At 34.5% G+C, this 19,837-nt stretch overlaps 1 long non-coding RNA gene and 1 pseudogene across 1 annotated transcript; one reads left to right on the top strand and one right to left on the bottom strand.

Moving 5' to 3' along the window:
- Positions 1-6,028: 6,028 nt before the first annotated feature.
- On the top strand, positions 6,029-10,377 carry LOC133313121 (uncharacterized; annotated as a pseudogene).
- Positions 10,378-17,424: 7,047 nt separating this feature from the next.
- LOC133313099 (uncharacterized) lies at positions 17,425-19,211 on the bottom strand. The gene is made up of 4 exons (XR_009751761.1): positions 19,101-19,211; positions 18,229-18,302; positions 18,080-18,143; positions 17,425-17,507 (listed from the first exon to the last, which is right to left on the bottom strand). It is a non-coding gene; the product is annotated as an uncharacterized LOC133313099 (long non-coding RNA).
- Positions 19,212-19,837: the final 626 nt, after the last annotated feature.

The following is a 19,837-nucleotide window of genomic DNA, read 5'->3' as shown; positions in this document are numbered from 1 at the left end:
AAGTTTTTTTTCTTTTTCTTTAATCCTTTTTCACATGACATATCACATTGCATACTTCTTCTACCTTAATTCTTATTTGACGGAGACGAAAATCGGACAGAGTAACCTCTGTAAATCGGGCAACTGGAGATTTGCAAATCCCACTCTCAAGGTACCTGATAAACAATTTATACAATATATACTTTCAGACATACCAGATATCCATATAGGATCATATACTCATCCATGGGCGCATGCATAACTTGGCTCCGTGCCACTATGTCTAACAATATGCAATTCAACACATAAACATAAACTGAATACTACATCATCATATCAACATGCCTGAATACTCAAATGTACATGCATCCAACTGAAAGACATGTACAAAACATATACAGGCCATATCCAAAATAAAAGATCAGACATCATGATCACCAAATGAATAGAACACTATACAACAGTACATGTTTTCCAAAAATCACATCTATAATAAATAGTAACCTCCGGCTACCCAAAACTCCATATCCTCATACTAGTACCTCTAGCCACGGGTAGTGTCCTTGTCCCATTAGGGCTCTTCAATTAACTGTGTTCCTAAAATTATATCCCCAAACGAGGTTAGAGAAGAATCTCTAGTAAGCTCCAGGTTTATAGAGAACTCTCCATACCCTGGGCTCACTTCCTGCAAGACAGTCAGATACATAATATACAAAACATCATATATCATACTATACTGAACATCTCGTATAACATATCATATAATCAAATATCATAACTAAACAAAGTATATACACAAAACTTATCAGAGACGTACACAGTCATTCCCAAGGGATGACCCCAAGCGAAAATCAACGCACGTAACAAATATCATATACAAAAATCATCACAATAATCACATCAGAACAAAGCATATCATATCAGAGATGTACGTAGTCATTCCCAAGGGATGACCCCAAGCAGAAATCAACGTACATGTTCCCAAGGGAGGACCCCAAGCGGAACCAAAAACACATCAGAGATGTACACTATCAGTCCTGAGGGATGACCCCAAGCAGACTTCAGTGCACATAGGATCAATGGCCAAATATCATCACAGAACAGAGTGTACACGATCAATCCCAAGGGAGGACCCCAAGCGAAAATCAGTGCACATGTTCCCAAGGGATGACCCCAAGCGGAACTCAACATGTAACAGATATATACACAGTCAGTCCCAAGGGAGGACTCCAAGCGGACATCAGTGCATAAACAAATCAATGTCCAGAAATCATTACAGAAATCATATCGAAACATATCAAAGTAAACACATCAAAAGATATCAAAGTAAACACATCAAAACATATCAAATCACATCATCATATAGCTTTATATGAATGCATCTATATCATATATCTCATACATATCATGCAACCTGACCACAGTCCGTACACTATGGCAGAACACAAAGTAGGAGCGAACCCCATAAACATAGAGCTTACCTCTCAAAGTTGTATAGATGGCCTACCCAACAACCGAGTTACCAAGCCTTCTCTGATGTAGGATCCTCAACAAGACTCTTAGGCGCACCTAGAATAGGGAATCCATACAAATATCAATAAAATGGTTCAAAGCCAAGTAGTTAACCAGACATACCATTTATTGATTTCATCTTTTACTTATCAAATATTTCTTAACTATTCATACATACGGTATTGTTCATCTCTACGGTACTATTCATGTATACGTCACTATTCACATATACGGTACTATTCATATACGTCACTATTCAAAAATACGGTATCTCAATTTTTCCAAATACATTTTCACCGTTAAAATCTTCATCTGAACACTTTTCTCAACATGAGCCAAGCCTCAATTAAGCTCTAACATGCTCAATCAAACCAAACTTTCAAAATGAAAACTTAAATTCAATCTTCCTCAAAACTCAAAGAAAACCAGGATTCCTCAATATAAACTTACCTAGAACGAAGGGGAAGGCTTACTTCAAGCTCCATCAAAATCTCCATTATCCATGAAATCCGAAATCTTAGATGAGGAAGATCTCTCTACAGTGAAACTCACCCAGAAATACTAGTACCAATGGATTCCTCTCGAAATTTATCACAAGTTTGGCTTTGGAACGGAGTGATTTGGAGGTCTCTAGCTCAAGTTATGATCCTTGGAAGATTTGATTTCAAACTTCCATTTTCCTTCTCTTTGCCACTGTCGTCCGCGAGGAGAAATAAGAATGAATCGTAAGTTTTTTAGAAATGTCACTTATATAGGTCAAGTTAAATTCAACTGAGTAAAGGTTTATCTAACTACACACCTCTAGTCATTACTAAACTTTACCCATGGACTAGAATATTTTTCTTATCATATTTTTAACTTTACTTTCACTTTTCGGGTAACTTTGTTTACCCGCATTTTTATCCCTTAATTGTCATTTTAACTTCTTTTTCACTAAAGGTGACTTTATTTCTTTTACTTCTAATTATTTTTCAACATTAAATCCACAACTACTAGTGAGGGCTTTTATACAGCAATTAAATACTTGTCATGTATATACTTGAAAGAATTAAATACGAAAAACTATAATCATACAAAAGATGAAAGTATTAAATGTGAGGAATCATAACATACACCTGTCGTTGATGTACGTAAAGCGGCTGCAGAAATAATTTTACCTATATATATATATAGGGATTTACATTTCTGTAGCTGCTGTACTTGCAGCAATCAAATATTTGCCATATATATATTTTATACTTGAAAGCATTAAATGCGGGAAATCATAACCATACAAAGGATGAGAACATTAAATGTGGGGAATTATAACCATACACTTGTCGTTGCTGTACGTAAAGCGGCTGGAGAAATAATTTTATGAGATTGTTTACAAACTACGCTATGTTCTCTCGGGGGGAAAAAAAATCTTATTTTGATATTTGCGATATAAAATAAACCCTTTTTTTTTCCTTCTTTCTCTTCACTTCCTCCCACATCTTTTCTCTCTCCTCCCCTTCCTCTCTTCCTCGGTTTTTTAATATACGTTAATTTTTTTTTTTTGAAATCTTCGTATTTATTTATTAATTATGTTCTTATTTTAAATTTATATATTTAATATGTATTATTTTGATTATATGAATAATATATTATTAAAATAAAACAATTACAAAGTTACCATAAGATATATTAAATAAATGTTATAATATAAGAACATTTTCAAATTTAAAAATATTTTTTAACAAAAACATTTTATGTTAATAAATACTTAAAAAATATGTTTACAGAAAAAATATTTAAAAAATACACAGTAATAAAATTATTAAATAAATTTAATGTTTTTATTCAGTATTTTTTACTCTTAATTATTTCAAAAATATCCACGTTAAAAAATATATATGAGATTGTGAACAGAATTGTAGATAAGAAAAAAGAGAGTTAGAAGTGTCACTCTCAGGATCAATCTTTCTTTCTTTTTTCCTATCAAGCTTCCCTCCCATAAATGGAGATTCCACTCGTTTTTAGATTATACAGATCTTTTTTGAAAGAATAATATGTGGCACTGGATTTATCCTGCTTCATTTATTTTTTGTCATCTTAGAAGCAATTAGAGAGATCTGCTAGAAAGTTGACAAAAAATGGATCTTAATCGGTTATGAGGAACATTCGAACCCATAAAGGAACGTTGCCTAATAACTGGACTAACTGCAGGTCGCCCCGTTGTTTCACCTTCTAAAAAAAATAAAAAATTTATCTCTTCTTTTTTTATTTTGATAAATATTTTTATCTCTTCTTTAATTTAGAAGTGTTTTTTACAGAAGTTAAAATTATTTATGTTTTTATAAAAATATTTAGTTTTTGACTTTTACTTTTTTTAGAAGTTAAAATTTTTAGCTTCTGAAAAAAATAGATTTATGACTTTTTGTGTGATTTTTGTTTTTTTTAAAAAGAGACGTCCAAACCACTAAAAATGAAAAGTGCTCTTTTGAAGAGAAAAAAACAACTTTTGAAGAGAAAAAAATTCATCCAAACGGACCCTTAATCACACTATATTCCTTATACCACTTCCATTTTCCCCCTTCATACGAAGAATCTTACACAAACTATTTTTTTTTATTTTTTGACAAATGGTCACAAAAATAATTCATTTTTACAGAGTGATCAGCCACATTGTAAGTTAGGATGTGTTTTTGATGGTTGATCTTTTTTCACTGTTTTTTGATAGAGAAAAATGTTTCTTTCAGAAAAAATTATTTTACCATACTCACATAAAAATGAATAGTCCATTATAAAGAGAAGAGGGGAAATTTTTTTAGTAGAATCCATTTGAAATTTTTTTTCTGACGCAAATTATAAACAACATTAAACCCATTTTGATATGTCAACCTTACTTTTTTTTATTTTTTTATTTTAAGTAAAGAGTCAACCTTATTTTTTATTGGCTTTGATTATATAAGAATTTCTTCTTATTTTTTCTTTTTCTTTTTTGTGGCAGGTACAACTATCCGAGAAGGACAAGGCTGTTCTCTCCAAGATCAAGTGGAACTATCAATTTTGTACTCAGGTTGGTCTTTTTCAATTTTTATTTTTTTCTTGGTCTTTTTTATTTTTTATTTTTTTCTTGGTCTTTTTTATTTTTTATTTTTTTTCTCTGTTCTCTGATCTTTTTGTCTGTCTTTTAACGTTGTCAGTGATTTGGGAGGAACCTTTAAGACTGTCTTCAGTTCTATATGTTTGTGAAATTAATGAATTGGAAGAAATTTGTATTGACGCATTTGATTTCAAATTAGGAGGAACTTTTTGATAAATTACTTACTTGTAAGAGAGATACACATTCATATGCTTCATTTGGGGGTTTGGGATGATGTGACTCTTGGATAAATTTTTAGAAAAACAGTTGTTATAGAATCGCAAAAAGACTTCTTTTCCGTTTCAAAAAAAAAAAAGAATCGCAAAAAGAGAAGAAGCAAAAGGAAAGATTTTCTTACCTGTAAAATTGAAAGCAAAAGAACGGAAACAAAAATAGGATCATTTGAGTAAACCTTAAATGCATCTGCGGAAGTTTATTGCATTTTTTCCTTTTCTTTCTTTTCATGAACCACCTTGCTCCGCTTTAAGTAGATTAGGTACATATAAGGAGAAAAATAAACAGATTACTAGTAATGCACGGGAGACTTTATAGTGTTATTCATTTTCTTGCTTAATAACCATTATTGAAATCTGCATCATTTCAAGGTCAGGTATGGGAGCTGCCTCTATATATTTGAAAGAGGAGACTGTTGAAGATTTATTTAAGTTCAGAACGCTCAGAAAATGTAACAATATTTGGTCCGTATGCAGTACAAAGAAAAAGAACATTTTTCAGAAGTGAAATTAAGTCAAAATTTTGATTAACGACAAATGATTAATCCATATGGGTTTTTGTATATTATTTGAATATTTATACGAGTAATTGATATTTGACATCTGGGGCTATATGAGTATTTTATTTGCCAGCCTTTTGGCCTTAGCATGTGCGGGTTGGTCCGTTTTGACTGTTCTGATTCAATAGTGACGAGGAAGGTATTTAAGAATATAGTTAATATAGAAAACTGAATTTAAATTATACAAGAGGTAAAAAAAATGGGCCAACCCCAAGTACATAAGACTTCGGGATTTGCGAGGGTAGGAGTAAAGGTTCGTTGTATACAATCTTATCATTGTATTTTTTAAAAGAGATCATGCTTTTCTATCAATACGGAAGAACATAATTTCGCACGCTGGATCTACTATAGTCCATTTTATCAAAAGCTATATCATTGTCTAGTTATTACCATTTTCAGTATTATATATTTTCCCGAGTTTGTTCCTTTTCGGATTGAGATCTAGCTAGATTGGTCGAACATTGTAACTGAAGGCACAACTGTATTCGATTTCTAATTTTCAATGGAAGTTCATTTTATATCTGCATGTCACTTTCGTTGACTTAATTTATTTTTGTTTATTGCATGAATAGAATGCCATTAATATGCATGTGGATCAAGACTTAAATTGATTATTTTGCCAGGTTGCTTTTGCTCAAATGGAAGAGCTCATTGCACTTCGATCAAAATTGGAGGAGAGAGTTTATGAATTAGAAAAAGATAAAAGAATAATCACTCCAGAAGTTCAGTATTGGCTAGACGAAGCGGACGCACTCCGACGAGAGATGGAGGGCGAGCGTGACAGCAGTTGTTTCCAATGGCGATGGTCTAATGTGAAGAGACATGGGTTGAACAAACGAGTGCAACGGTGCATGGACTCTCTGGTTTTGTATAAATTTTTAACTACGGTACATAACCTCCCAACACCAATTCCAGATATTGAGAACTTCCCTTCTCATTTTAGGTATCCTCATAATTTTGTGTTCTTCCAGTCTACAAAAAAGGCTTCAGATCAACTTTTGGAGGCACTACAAGATGATAGTAGCTATATAACTGGATTTTATGGGAAGCGGGGCACTGGTAAAACGAAGTTGGTGAAAACAGTGGGTGAGGAAGCCAAATATACGAGGATTGTTGATAAAATTGTATTTGCCACTGTGTCCGAAAAACCAACTGCGATCATTCAAGGCGAAATTGCTGACTGCTTGGGTCTGATATTCCATGAAAATAGTGAAAGTGGAAGAGCAAGAAGACTATATCATAAACTAAAAGTTGAGAAACGAGTTCTTGTGATATTGGATGATGTTCGGGCAAAGCTTGAGCTAGAGGATATAGGTATTCCTTGTGATGACAATCAGTGCAAGGTCCTCTTGATCACACGTTACCAACAAGTATGAGTGTCAAAAGGAGATTCCTCTGCATCCCTTATCTGAAGAGGAAGCTTGGTTGTTTTTCAAAATGCATTCCGGCATGTATGATGATGAGTCCTCATCCAACCTAGTAAACGTGGCACGTGAAGTTGCTTTTGAATGTAAAGGGTTGCTTCTTGCAATTAAAGATGTGGGTTCTTCCTTGAAAAGAAAACCCATGCAACATTAGACAATCTGAGACATTCAATGGCCCGCTACCAAGTTTTTCTCAGTTTTAGAGGACAAGATACTCGCTACTCTTTTACTGGTTTTCTCTACCATGCTTTGTGCAGGGACGGATTCAAGACATTCATGGATGACGACGGATTGGAGGGTGGAGACCAAATTTCACAATCTCTTTTTAAAGCAATTGAAGATTCAAGGCTTTCAATTATCGTTTTCTCTGAAAACTTTGCTAATTCCACCTGGTGTCTTGATGAGCTCGTCAAGATCCTTGAGTGTAAGAAGATGAAGAATCAACTGGTTTGGCCAATCTTTTATAAAGTGGAACCCAGCGATGTCAGGTATCAGAATAATAGTTACGGCAAAGCAATGGCCGCACATGAAAACAGGTTTGGAAATGACCCTGACAAGATGAAGAAATGGAGGTCAGCTTTGTCTGAAGTCACCCACTTAAAAGGAGAGCATTTCGAAACCGGGTATGTGGTATCTTTTCAATTATACTTTTACTTAAGTTCCATAATTAATGTATAGTCAACTAGTACCAGCTGTTAATAATATAATTATTAACTACTCGATATATACCTCATTTTGAAGATCCATGAAATGTTTAAGCATGAAATCTGATCTTCTGATTGTCATTTTAATTGTAACTTCGACGAGGAATATCCTCAGATATATGGTATTCTGTTTTTTTTTTTTTTTTTTGTCACAATCTGTTTTTGTGAAGAAAATTTAGTGAAGCTTAATTTTATGTATGCTTTTGATTAAATAAATTCTGACTTAGAGAATGTAAATGAAAATTATGTGCACCAATGATTTAAAAGGCGTTGTACTTTTGCAGGTATGAACATGAATTTATCCAAATGATCGTGGAAAAGGCCAATAATATCAAAAGTCGCTTATACATACAAAGCATGGACTAGAAGAAAGAATTTAGTTTTTCTTCCATATTAATTTAGTGCTGCTCCAGACAGAACAGGTGGTTTTATATACACGATATTAGATCCCACAGCTTATTTAGTTTTGATGTTAATTAATAAATGAAGTCAAAACATCTAACAGTGTCATGAAACTGTAAAAATTCAAGTTAGATTTCATATAATGATTAAATAATATGAATTCAAATTAGGTTATATAATTTTAAAGTTTTGAAAACTAAAGAAGGAAGATAACCTTTTTTATTTTTATTTTTAATCTGTATGGATTTTTAAGATTTCATTTTCAATCTTGAAGAGAAAAAATTATTTTAAAATTTTATATTCTTTTCTGAAAATTTTGATTCTATTTTAAAAATGAAATTTTAACTCAATTTGTACATATTTTAATTTGATATTTACGTTTATTACGAATATCATAAAAGAATAAATAACACATAATTATAAATAGAGAATAAAATATCTTTATTTGAAATGATTCAAAATAACAGTTGAAATAAATAAATAAAATTCTTGTTGAATCGTAAACATATGTATTTATCATTTATATTTGATAAAATTATATATGTAAAATATATTTTTATTTTTATATCATATTTATAAATATTTAAATTCATATTTTATATATATATATATAATAAAATTTTGATAAAGAAATTTTTTATGTATTAATAAATCCCAATCCAATAAATCAAAAAAATTTGAGACTACGATTAAAAAAACCTATTGTGAATTTGGTGAATTAGGACTGAATATAAGATTTTGCATGATGAACCGGGAGTCACGACCCATTTTGCCCTTGACTCGAAATTGGTTCACGATAGAAACTTGGCCAAAACTATTTTGCGAGAAGAAAATAGGATGCAATAGCAAGCCTATCTCTATGGAAGAGTGTCAAAATAGGTTATGGTCGACGCGATACGACTTAAAAATCATCTTCAGGGTTGATTAGGGAAAAAAAATTATTTTGTGTTCGTATTAGAAAAAATGATACCCAAAAAATTCGTATCATGAGAAGAATTATTGAAAATTCATATGGGCATCCGCTAAAGAACTTGAAGATTCTGTTATCAAAAGATTTTACATGTGGAGCTTGCTCTCTTGGAAAAATGATTACTAGGCCTTCCATGAATAAAATTAAAAATGAACCTCCTTCTTTTCTAGAACGAATTCAAGGAGATATTTGTGGGCCTATCACTCCTCCTTGTGAACCATTTAAATATTTTATGGTGCTAATAGATGCTTCAACTCGATGGTCACATATATGTCTTTTGTCAACACGGAATGTTGCATTTGCTAGACTTCTAGCATAAATAACTACTTAAGAGCTCAATTTCCAAATTATATAATTAAGAAAATGCGGCTTGATAATGCTGGAGAATTTTCATCCCAAACATTTAATGATTAATGTATGTCAAATGGGATTATTGTTGAGCATCCAGTGGCTCATACACAAAATGGACTAGCAGAATCCTTCATCAAGAGATTACAGTTAATTGCTAGACCATTAGTCATGAAATCTAGATTATCATCTTCTGGTTCGGGGTTATTCCATTTTACATGTTGCTGCAGTTATTAGATTAAGGTCAATCGCTTATCATAAATATTCCCCATCACAACTTGTTTCTAGTTTAGAACCAAGCTTGCCTCATTTAAATTTTTTTGGTTGTGCCTTAATGTTCCAATCGCCCCACCACAAAGAACAAAGATGGGACCACAAAGAAGATTAGGAATTTATGTTGGTTTTGAATATCCATCAATTATTAAATATTTAAAACCATTAACTAGTGATAGTTTTACAACACGCTTTGTTGATTGTCAATTTGATTAGGCAATATTTTCGATCTTAGGTGGGGAAAAATAAAAGCAAGAAAAACAAGAAATAGCTTGGAATACATCATCAATATCTTATCTTGACCCACATATTAGTCAATGTGAACAAGAAGTTCAAAGGATTTTATCCACCTGCAACGATTTGCAAATGAACTGCCAGATGCATTTGCTAATACAAGAAGGGTAACAAAATCACATATACCAGCTTTAAATGCACCTGCTCGAATTGACATTCATAAGTCCACTACGGCAATATCAAATGAGTCTAACATTTGTTGCAAACATGAAAGACCAATTGGGTCTAAAGATACAAACCCAAGAAAAATGAGAGAACCGAATAAATTAATTGGTGATAATATAATTGTCCATACCCTAAAAGAGGTAATGGAACAACCAAAAATATATGCTAATGATGATATTGAAACTCTGGAAGAGGATCAGGCACCTAAAAATATGGATGAGATCTCAATTAATTATATCTCAAATGGGGAAAGATGGAATAGAAATGAAATAGTTGTTGATGACATATTTGCATATGCTATAGTAATTGATGTAATTAATGAAGAGGATTGTGAGCCAAAAACTATTGACGAATGTCGACATAAAATAAATGGCCTCAATGGAAAGATGCGATTCAAGCAGAATTAAATTCACTTGAGAAACGCCAAGTTTTTGGACATGTAGTCCAGACTCCGGATAATGTAAGACCTGGAGGCTACAAATGGGTATTTGTGATAAAAATGAATGAGAAAAATCAAATTGTAAGGTATAAAGCAAGACTTATGGCACAAGGTTTTACACAAATGCCAAGAGTTGATTATCAAGAAACATATTCCCTTGTAGTGGATGCAACTATATTTAGATTTTTAATTAGTCTTGCAATCCTTGAAGCACTCCAAATGAGGCTTGTGGATGTTGTCACTGCTTACTTATATGGATCATTAGAGAATGATGTCTATATGAAGGTCCCTGAAGGACTAAAAATGCCTAAAGCATATATGTAACATCCCGTATATATCCGGTAATGTTATCATACTATCGTATTAAGCAGCGCTTAATTAAAAATGCGGAATATTTTTTTCTTTTCAATTATGATGTCATTATTATTACCAACTTGCTTATTAATCAATTAATAAAACATTGCCTGTATGCAATTGCAATAAAACAGCTAACTGAAAATACCTCATAACATAGATAATATAAGTGTGGCTCTAGTCACGGAACTACAACAACGTAGGCCGGACCATCTAACAGTTTATACAACTCCAATCTAAAAGTACTAACATAAAGTGTCATGGACAATCCCACGCTCACTCAAATAAGGCAACACGCCTAACATCAGTCTCAACAACCACATAATCATAAATAGCGGAAAACATAAACAGCATCCATATCTAGTCATGGCAGCAATACAGCATAATTTCATCAACTAAGCTCTGGCCTCCTGCCGCCAGAGGCATCAGTCACCAAACTACCGGAACCTGAAATAAGCATTCCCCAAACGTGGGGTGAGATCTCTAAACAAGAAATCTCAGTAAGACAAGGGGTCCTCAAGGATCTTCCACCCCAAGCTCACTTACATGTGCAAAATAAGTTTAAAAGCAGTTCATCAATATCATTTCTAAAACAGTGCAATGCAGCAGATAATCATGCCATGTGTGTCAATTCTATTCTACTGGCCAGAGAAATGCAGGATTTATATACGTCTAATACCCACAAATAGTGCAAGACGCCACTTGCATCCACCCCGGATCACCGTCTTGTATGACGCTACATACTCAGGCTTACCGTCAAGATGGAACAACACATGCATATTAAATGTCATTACACATAAAGCTCAACAACATTTCAAATATCCAAAGCATGTAACACAACATGCATATAACCATACCCCCATGGGACATGGTGGAACCACAACATGGCTAAACCGAGGACACGAAAGTTTACCTTGTAAGCTACTATCCAAACCAAGAGTCCACACAGCTCAAGGCCCACAAACAGCACAATCACAATCTGCCCATATCATAATTACTCATCAATAATCATAACTCAGATTACATTAAGTGATTAAGTCTTTCTTACTCATTTTAACTAATTACATGTTGTTTCTGCAGGAAGTATTCGAATACTCCACGAGTAGTATTCGAATACTCCAGCTCTCCAGAGAGTATTCGATTACTTTCACTTAAGTATTCGAATACTCGACAGTATCCGAATACTTAAGCCCCCAGTATCCGAATACCTCAGTATCCGAATACTAAACTTTACTGTATTCGAATACTTTCCAGTATTCGAATACTTTCCAGTATTCGAATACTTCTTCAAAGGTAACCGAATACTTTTCTTCCCAGAAAAGTATTCCAATACTCCAGCAAGAGTATTCGACTACCTGATGAACAAGTATTCGAATACTACACGAAAAGTATTCGAATACTTCTTCAACAGAATGCAGAAATTCGAGCCAACTTCTGCATAATCTCAAATTTAAGGGTCCAAACGCGATTGGGAGTCCAATGACTCCCTAAATAGATATAACTCAACATGTTATGAACCCAGAAACACATTCTTTTACTCAAATTGTTAAAGTTCCTCTTTTTAATAGATTAAACAAGTTTTAGGCCTCAAAATGATACTTAGGTGATCATGGCTCACCTCAAGAGCTCAAAACTTCGAAAATGAAGCAGAAAGGAAGCCTCCAATGCAACTCCAAGGTTCTGACTTCACAAGGCTACGAAGATACACTTCAAACTAGACCCTTTGTGCCAAAAGGTGGCTTCTTGAAGCTCAAGAAGCCAAGAACAAGGTCACACAACCCCAAACCCAAGAAGACAGCCCCAAAGTCAGCAACTTCACCTCACCACAGAGGCCACAAACTCAAAATGACACACTCCACACCCTCCCAAGGTCAACACTCACAAGCTACAAGTGTTCAAGGTGTAAAGTCTCTCATAAAAAAATGGTGTCTTGAAGGATTTTGTGAAGAAAACCCAATGGAACAGTGAAAAAGGAGAGGAGGCAGCAGCCACACACACAAGCCACACATAGAATGGCTGAGTATCAGCCTAAGGTTGTGTGCAAGTGACTATATATAGTCCACTTAACACTAACCACACAGTATTAGCTTTAATTGATACGCTTAGCATTTTAATCCCAAACTTTGGATTCTTAATTTACTCAATTTTACAAGAATTTTCATATTTTTATTATATTTTTCCGAGCACATTTCTGGTACGCTCTTTTCAAAGCCAATACCGGTTTCTAGCACCAGTTCTCATTATTTGGACTTGAAACTCGTTTTACAAGTCCTACATATTACTTTAGTAATTATCAGGCATTTATTATAATTTTACGGGATACTTTTTCGGTACACATTTATACCGACTAGCAGAACCGGTATCTGCACTTTTCTTCCGAAAAGAGACTTTCAGCATTCTTATTCACTTACTATAATCATGAAAGCCTCATAAAAATTATTAGAGTCAATTATAGAATCATTTCCTATTTTTTCATAATTTATTAATTAAATTCCTTAATTAACGGTGCGGGTTCTTACAATATAAGTCTAAACCTCGAGAAATGTATTCCATAAAATTACAAAGATCCTAGTATGGACTAAAATAATCTGGAAGAATTTAAAAAGGATACAAAAATAATCCCATTAGTCCATGTGTTTTTATTAAAAGATCATTATCATGATTCACCATTGTTGCAGTATATGTTGATGATTTAAAAATAATTGGGACTCTTGAAGAGCTTGAGAAAACTACAAAATATTTAAAGAGTGAATTTGAAATGAAAGATCTTGGAGTAACAAAATTTTGTCTCAACCTGCTGAACGAGCATTTATCTAATAGAATTTTTGTTCATCAGTCAAACTATGTAGAGAAGATGTTAAACATTTTTACATGGACAAAGCTCATCCATTGAGTCCACCAATGGTCATTCAATCTGTCAACATTGAGAAAGATCATTTTTTTCCCTTGAGAAACTGATGAAGAAGTCCTTGGTCCTGAAGTACCATATCTAAGTGCAATTGGGGCTTTAATATACTTTACTAATAACACACGACCTGATATAAAAAGAATTCAAAGCCTGAGTTACTTGGGTGTGCAGATGTTGGGTATTTATCATACCCACATAAAACACGATCACAAACAGGATATTTATTCGTATATGGTGGTACTGTAATTTACTGGCGATCAACAAAGCAGACTTTGACAGCAACATCTTCAAATCATGCAGAATTAATAACACTATATGAAGCTGGTCGAGAATGTGTATGATTAAGATCAATGATTCAACATATACAAGAAGCATGTGGCCTAGAATTGATCAAGGGAAAACCAACGTTACTTTATAAAGATAATGCTGCATGTATTGCTCAAATGAGGGAAGGTTACATGAAAGGAGATAGAACTAAGCACATTTCGCCAAAGTTTTTTTCACACATGATCTTCAAAGGAATGGTGAGATAGATGTCCATCAAATTCAATCAAATGATCATCTTGCAGATTTGTTCACAAAGTCATTGCCTACTAAATCTTTGGAGCAACTTGTACACAAGATTGGTCTATGTAATATTTGTTGATATTAGGGAAAGTAAATCAGTTATGAATAATGTACTCTTTTTCCTTCGCTAAGTTTTTTCCCGTAAGATTTTCCTTAGCAAGGTTTTAATGAAGCATATTCTTAATGTGTAGTCATCCAAGGAGAAGTGTTATAAAACATGAGTTTCACATGTAGATGACTATTGAGAGTCAAGAATGTTGTGACCTTTTGCTTACCATAACCTTTTGTGTGACCTTTTGCTTGCCATGACCTTTGGTGTGAAATGTAACTATATAAGCATAATGGGGTAATGATATGTAATTAGTTATATATTCATTCTTAAAGTCATATGTAAAGGCATGTACCCTCTGAGAAGTGAATAATATAAGAATTGTTTTATAACAAATTTCTCTAACGTCACATAAGAGAAATAAAACCCTTACTTAATATGCCAAATCGGTGCAAACAACTTGTGCTCCTATTTATAATATGGGGTATGATATTGTAACAACCAAGTAGGTTTACTACCATTTTACTACCAATCAATCTCACCGTTAATTGGCTATTTTGATCCGACGGTCTTAATTTGATCAATATATAACCCTTCTCTCTCTCCCCCTTTCTCTCTCTTCTCTTCTCTTCTCTCCTTTATTCACAATGCATTACAACATCCACTAGTAATTAGGCCATTTCAATTTACGATATTCATTCTTTGAGATCTCCATGAGACCTCCGTCATGGATCAATCCTCTTATGCTTCATAACACCTGAACCTCTACAAGTAGCCATTTCCAAGGAGAATTCCACACATTAACGCACACATATAATCACATTTGTTTCCTTTATGGCATGTCTGTCAAGCTAGACCATATTCCGTTACGGACAATCATACTCTCAATGAACCTTGTTCAATGCCATCCATGGCGATTCTATCAACTTCTTCCTTATACATATAATACATAATTAATTCATCTCCCCTATGCTTAATCAATACTACCTCCTTATGGATTTAAATCCCATATTTCGATACATCTCAATTTAACAATTGACCAACATTATAATTTCAAGTGGTCAAATCCCATAGGATTAATCATCAATTATTCTATTTATTTCTCTGCATGAACCATCTCACTTTGTTTAAGTGCACATCATCCATCAAGGACTTATAACTTCTAGTCAACATAAAATATTCAAACTCATGCCTAAGCATATCTTTTCACCATTTTCAATAATCCAACAGGTTCTAAACCTTTCACCTTGATGAAGTCTATTCACCAAGTCCATTGTACACACTATACTACACACATACTTGGAAGCTTTACCCATACCATTTCCATACTATGGACTCATCTCAATTATATATCTTTATTATTCATGGTACTACAAGGTTCATCCATGCAATACCGTACATATCATAGATTTGTTTACAACTTTCACTTATAATCCAGCATTATAAATTTCATCTACAAGGTCAGACGAAAAATTTAAGTCTGTTTCCCATAAGTCCTATAATATTCATATTTTACTTACTGCCATCTCTTGTCCATGGAGCAGTCAACACTGCATCCACAACATCAGGCTAAGGACTTACATTTGGTGTTCCAAGGTTGCCACGCAGGCTTCTTACGATGACTACGCATGTAACACAAAGGAATGGGTTGATCAGACCCACACTAAGGAATCACATATGCAGTAATCGATAAGAATCTACATACAACTATGCAACACACAACACAACTATATATTCATTATCAGAGTTCCCTAACAAAACTGCTCTGATACCATAAAATGTAACAGCCCGTTACGTACCGGTATTGTTAACATTAATTATGATATTAAGCGCAGTTACAATCACAGCAGTTCATTTAAAAAAAACGAGAGTAAATTTTTTTCGACTATTACGCGAGCATTTAAATCATAAAAAGCGTAATAATTAAAAGCTGTGACCGTAACCGTAAACTCTTGCGGAAGACTTATTTCAACTATTTTTATAACTTACATCATTTATTATGAGTTACTAAGGAGTTCCCATAAACTCACTTAGCCAATTTCCAACTTTACGTTTTTACCAATTCGAACATGTTTCACTCTAAATTTTTCTGCGACCAAACCGATCGCAACCAACCCTTCTTCTCAGATTATATTTTTGTCTTACTTAATTCCATTTTTAAAAAGCTATCATACGCTCAATTCGGAGCTCATTTGCTCCGGTTATCGCCGTTTGAAGTTGGATAAGCAATTAGCCCAAACAACCCCAAAACAGCTCCAAACCACTCACATTACTCGAATTACTGCACTCAATAGACTCAAACATTTGCTCTCACATTTTTATCCTACAAACTAGACATCTCAAACTTCATTTTGATATATCACACGCTTAATTTGACGGAGAAACGAAGCGGGAATTAATTTCCCAAATCCGGTCCAGAATCTGCCTCAGGTGCAGGGGCACATGGGCAGTCGTGTTTCTCTATTTTTTTCAGGCCGAAGATCAACCCAGATTTTCCTCAAACTTGGACACAAGGTAGAGGACATCTCAACCTTCAAAATGGCGTATGGCACGTCCCTAGGGGACTTCTATGCAGGGAGATATGCTCTCCCGAAGTTTTCCTAAAATCTGCCAATTCTACAGAAAATTCGCCAGAGTTTCCTTTGTTTTTCCAATAATCCCAAATTTGTAAAAGATCATTTAAACCTCAAATGTACCTAATAAACACATGATAATACAGTAATAATCCAATGGGTGGCACACACAAGGACCAACAACGCCTTGGGGCACTTACAACCCAATCCAGTTTATAGTTATTAAACATAGAGTCCATATAAATCATTCTTAAGTAGTTGCAATCACTAACACCTTTTTCATGCATATTTCCATCATACATATTATCATAACCTAAAATAGGCCTAAGGCCCTTCCATCATAATTAGACATGCATCAATACTATTACAATATGGCTTTACAAATTACAACTTGAAACTAAAACTTCAAATTACATTCTTCTAAAATTTCAACTTAATTTAAAAGACAACATAACCAAATACATCACTACTAGACTTAGGCAAAATGGCATGAACAAGATGCTAATGAAGCTACTAATAAATACAAATGACATGTTCATGCCCTAAGTCTAGCCTAGGCCACACGGCCAACAAAATGCAAAATAAGAAACGCTCCATCGCTCACTCTGCGGGCCTCTTGCCCGAGGCTCCTGCTCCACTGCTACCTCCTGAAATAAATGCCCCGAGACGGGGTGAGATATACGAATATATCTCAGTAACCAAGAGGTTCTGGAGAAAACTCCACCCAATGGTTCACTTCGATGCATATCAATAGAATACAACAACCACTTTGAAAACGGGATATAGCAAGGGATTTAGAGAATGGGGAATATAAAGAAAACAAAATACGACGATACGGGATGGTAACCCCAATTCCACGTACGCCCTCGGCATATATAAGCCTATGGGTATCATCCAAGGTGTGTTCACAGAAACCACAACCATGATGCCCAAACCAACCAAAACGCCAAAGACATTCCTAGTGTGCTCCTACCCGGATCACACACCATGACACGCGGTCAACTGGAACTCCCTCCTGGAGACCTATCCAGCGGAAGTCCGAAAATGCCCGAAGGCTAATAAAACTGTCTACTGGCCAGAGACTCGGTACATAAGTACCCATAGCAATAATGCATGCATGCTCATGTGTTATATACTATTCATACACACTTCCTACCGTTACCATCAACTGGCAAGGTGGAACAGAAAATGGGAACAAGCCCCAATACCAAGAGGTTACCTTAATTCGTGTTTCCACAAGCTTCGCAGCAGCTTATCCCTCAACTCGGTACACAGCGGAATGCCTACACAGAGGACATTCCCAATCACTCTTAGATCAACCAATACATGTTAATTTATAATTACACATGCAATGAACCAATTTCTTACCTCAATCCACTTGGTCCCAGACCAAGGGCAACTCACTGATTCAAGATTCGGGATTCAGGTCGACGTACGGCAACCTATACAATAACGTACATCCATCAGTACTCGTCAAATAGTATCAAAACGCACAACACAAAAATCCTCCCCATCCTCCCTTGATGGTTCGGCCATTGTAGTGTAAATGTGAGATTTATTTTTCTAAATTTTCTTTCTCATTTTGTTACGTCTCATTAGGTTGTCAATAGGCCAGTTCAAGTGCCGGTTCGTCATTTTCGCGTCGAATTACATCAAAACGCGAAAATCGCCAAATCACCCAGTTTTCCCCTTGGAGGTTCGGCCATGTAGGTGTAAATTTGAGATTTATTTTCCTAAATTTTCTTTCTCATTTTATAACACTCCCTTAGGTTGTTTAGAGGCTAGTTCAATCGTCGTTTTTCCGTTTTTCGACATTTACGCATCGTTTTGCGAAATATTTCATTCTGGGCTCATTTAGGTCTCTAAACACAATTTAATTTTCTCATTGATTCCAACACTCTCCAAGCACAACACAACCCATCTAAGCACCATATAACTACACAAATCATTATCCAATTCATTTTTCAACATCAATTCCTCAATCTTTCCTCAAAGAATCGAATTTTAACCTATGGCATTCCAAGGAATTTCTCATGATCATCAAATTTTTCTAAGTTAAATTCATCAATTTTCACCAATAAATTTCATCGCATTTCTAGCTCTAATACATCATTCTAACACATTATCATCTAATACACATTTTCAAATTGAGCTCTCTAACACAACACATCATCAAATCAAGCTTTAGGTTTCCAAAAATTCAATCACAATTAAACCATGTAAATGGGATGGAAACATACTCACAACAAAGGCTAGAAGCTAACCCAAGACTCCTCCAAGCAATGGAAGATCAAAAAGCTCCATGGACAACCATTTTTTCTCCAAAATTTCGTGGCTGTAAATGGCCAATATCTCCCCAAATACATGGTTTCAAGGCTCAAGAGTGGTACCAATGTGTTTAGAAGGTTGTTTCCAACAAATTTCAACACAAAAATCACTTGATTTGGTTAAGAAATGATCAAGTTATGGTGAAAAGAAAATTTGAATGCAAATGGGGTTTTTGGGGGAGGGGGCTGCGGGTTTCACGAAGAAGAAGGGAGGAAAGTGATGCATGAATAGTGCCAAGCACATGTGGCTTAAGTCACTTAAGTGGGGTGGGTCCACCGCCACCTCACGCCCGAATTTTCCTCCGATTCCACTAAACGTCCGTAAATTCACAACCTATTTAGAAACTCAAATTTTTAACATTAACTATTCCCCTTTAATTAGGCTTGATCAGATGAATTAAGAGTCCTCCATTCGTTCGGAGAAAACACTGTTTTAAGCTATTACGCGCGCCATTGGCACGCTTCCCCAAACTGTCTTAATTTCATCGAATATTATAAGAAATCATATTTCCTAACTCATTAGACCATTTTTAACTCATATTTGAAACCTAGAGCTCAAAATTCAACTGGCACGTTTTACGGTGCAATCGTAGCACAATATATTCCCCAAAAACACTATTCACTGATTTTTCTGAAACTTGCCCATCGAC

Source organism: Gastrolobium bilobum, unplaced genomic scaffold (genome assembly GCF_033153095.1).
Source record: "Gastrolobium bilobum isolate Gb01-03AN ecotype WA unplaced genomic scaffold, APGP_CSIRO_Gbil_v1 utg4070, whole genome shotgun sequence".
NCBI lineage: Eukaryota > Viridiplantae > Streptophyta > Magnoliopsida > Fabales > Fabaceae > Gastrolobium > Gastrolobium bilobum.
Note: the sequence above shows the minus strand (reverse complement) of the source record. Positions and strands in the feature narration are given on the sequence as shown.